This window comes from Dasypus novemcinctus, chromosome 2, assembly GCF_030445035.2.
Source record: "Dasypus novemcinctus isolate mDasNov1 chromosome 2, mDasNov1.1.hap2, whole genome shotgun sequence".
In the NCBI taxonomy this organism is placed as follows: domain Eukaryota; kingdom Metazoa; phylum Chordata; class Mammalia; order Cingulata; family Dasypodidae; genus Dasypus; species Dasypus novemcinctus.
In genome coordinates this window covers 176,221,038-176,224,319 of record NC_080674.1, presented here as the reverse complement: position 1 = coordinate 176,224,319, position 3,282 = coordinate 176,221,038, and the positions used below count along the sequence as shown (strand labels likewise).

Sequence of the window (3,282 nt, the reverse complement as noted above, 5' to 3'; positions counted from 1 at the left end):
AGCAGTACTAATACTGGACAAAATAGACTTAAATCAAAAGCTGTTATAAGAGACAAAGAAGGATACCATATACTAATAAAAGGGTCAAACCACCAAGAAAAATAATTATAAATATTTATGCATCCATTGTGCACCAAAATACATGAGGCAAGCATGAGCAAAACTGAAGAAACAGGCAACTCTACAATAGCAGTTGGAGACTTCACTACACCTCTCTCATCAAAAGAGAATATCTAGACAGAAGATCAATAAGCAAACAGAAAACTTGAAAAATATGATAAATGAACTAGATCTAACAGAAATATACAGTACATTACACCTCAAAAGAGCAGGATATGATTGCACAATTGACTTCCTTTCTGTCAGGCAGTTTTGGGGTCAGATGCTGTCAAGGGACTAATTAAATGAGGCCAAATAACCATGTTGACTGAAGATACAGAAGCAGTTAATGCTGCCTCCTTATTGGGGTCTAAAGAAATAAGTTTTGAGGAACCAAAAATGATGAACAGGGAGGACTGGAGAAAGAAGGAAAAAACTAGAACAGAGAAAACAGGGTAATGCTCCTGCAGACATTGATGAAGAAGGAAAGGTATCAATCCACATATATCTCAGTATGTTTCCTCAGTGCCATAGTAAAATGATCCATCAAAAGACCTACATTAAAGCATCAGAGACCACAACCAGAGAAAAAAAAACCATATAGCTCATCTGGAGGATGGTACAAGAAGGGGGTAAAGGAGAACTCAATACTACCAAGTACTGCAAAAAAGCATGGAAAAATTATGGGACCATGACATGCAAAAAGAAAGACTGCTTTGACAGACCTAGGTGAGTTGGAGCAAAATTTACAGATACTAATAGAACTCCAGATGAGTATGTTCAACCTCAGCTGATGTTTGATTATGATGGGAAGAGGGTTATGTAGAATGGCTACAATCCAGAACAGCACATGCAAATTGTGGAAGAATATGGTAGAGTTGATCTGACAAAATGAACACTGAAAGCACAAAAACTCCAAGAAGAATTAGCCTCAGGAAATTAGTAGAAGAGGCTCATTCTCCAAAACACCAGTGGGGAGAAGAGGAACCAAATTCTCAGGTGCAAAAAGACCATGATAGTGGAGATGAGGATGAATATAAATATGCAAATCATACTGACATACCAGGACAGAATTTTGACTCTAAGAGACAGATTACTGTCCAGAATCTCAGAATTAGAGAAGATATTGCAAAATATTTGCATAATTTAGATCCAAATTCTGCTTATTTTGACCCAAAAACTAGATCAATGAGATAGAATCCCTATGCCAATGCAGGAAAGAATCCAGATGAAGTTAGTTATGCAGGAGATAACTTTGTTTGATACACAGGAGATACCATTTCAATTGCTCAGATTCAGTTGTTTGCTTGTGAAGTCTAGGAAAAGGGATCTGAAGTGCATCTGCAGGCAGATCCTACAAAACTAGAGATGTTATATAATTCATTCAAAGCGAAAAAAGATTTCATAGAACAGCAGGATATCATCCTGGAAAAGTATGGTGGCCATGAACACTTTAATGTCCCTTCAGCTGACTTACTTTTAGGTGAAACAGAAGGCTATGTGGAGTGCTCAAGTCATGGAACAGTCATCAAAAGAAAGAAGCAGGCTGTTGCCTGCTCTTAGTATGAGGAAAATGTAAAGATCAACAATCATGCATATTTGGGGATTTTCTGAAAAGAAGACTAGTGAGGATACACATGCTGTCACTATTTGTCAAGTATTCCTATCGTACTGGAGAAACTGAGAAGGAGATTGCTAATGCAGATGAATGAATTGCAAATGAAATAACTGGAGGAGAGTCCTTTAAGAAACCTCAAACCCACATGGAGATGCATCAGGTAAAGTTAAAAGAGAAGGAGGAGGAAATGGAGAAGGAGGAGGAGGAGGAGCATTGAAAAAGCAGTCCAGGTAGTTAAAGTGAGGAAAAGAAAATTGGAAGATTGAAAAAAGCCTTGAATGCAGAGGAGGCCCTCCTTCTTCATGTCAAAGAGTTCATGCATGTTGATGAGAGGACGTGGATTTATAATAGTATATATAAACCTGGGACCCACTGATAAAGAAATACAAGTCTATAGAATAAAGCATCAGCGGTCAGAAGACTGCGTGGCCTTGTGGGTCTTGGACAGTAGTAACTAGTCATAGATGTTCATCCAAGAAAGACATTACCATATGTTCTTTTTGGTTTCTTGAAGATGATCATAAATGGAAAATTCCTTATCTGCTGTACTTGCAACCTGACTTAAATAAAGCTTGCAGAAGTCTCATAGTAAATTTATTCCTTTCCACACTAAAGAAAGAAAACCAAGAAGAAGTGGGAATTAAGTGGGAATTCAGATTTTATTTTATATCAGTGAAGGGGAATGAGACCTTGGGTCTCTACCTGTAAGAGTGCCCTCTACACAACACTTCTTAAGTCTCAAACTTTATTTCCTCTATTCTTGTGGCTCTTTACTATTAGCACAAACAAATTTTTAAGAGATTAGTTACTTTTTCCAAAAAATGGGGCTTCGTTTTCCAAAAAATTATAAATAACTCTATAATTTCAGTTATTTTAAAAATATTTGTCTTTGTCTTCTAAGGTTTTCTTATAATTTCTAAAGCTAAACCATTTATTTTACCTTGGGCTTTTCATCCCTGAAAGGAAATTTATATTATATATTAGTCACTTTTTCTCCCTTGTCAATCTGAATAGTGGTAATTTTGATCTTCACTTGTTTATAAGAGTTTGGTTTTTCAGGCATTTCCTTGCACCTTACATGCAGAACTAAATGGGTTAGGCTTTGAATGGAAAAATAATGATTTCTTTATCCTATCCTTGAGTCAGTGTTGACTGATGAGCATGATGTCTTTTACCATTCTGGACATGAGTATTTAGATACAGAAATTCTTTATTATAGAAGATTTAGTTTGTAATATTATTTGCTGTTTAATTGTGATTGTCTATATGTAACAATCATGAATATTAAGTTAGATTAAAAGACTATAGGAAGAAAAGAGCAGGATATACATTGTTCCCAAGGGCATATGGATCATCCTTCAGGATAGAGAAAATATAGTATCATAAAACTGTCTCAATAAATTTAAAAAGATTGAAATTATACAAAGCATCTTCTCTGACCATTCTTTTATGAATGAAGCTGGAAATCAATAGCAGAGAAAAGGAAAATTAATAATAATATAGAATTTAAATAACACAGTCTTATGCAATCAGTGGGTCAAAGAAGAAATTACTAGGGAAATCAG

General features: G+C 35.5%; 1 pseudogene; it reads left to right on the top strand.

Annotated features, from left to right (window-relative positions):
- The first annotated feature begins 420 nt into the window (after positions 1–420).
- Positions 421–2,175, top strand: LOC101427358 (pre-mRNA-splicing factor SLU7 pseudogene; annotated as a pseudogene).
- Positions 2,176–3,282: the final 1,107 nt, after the last annotated feature.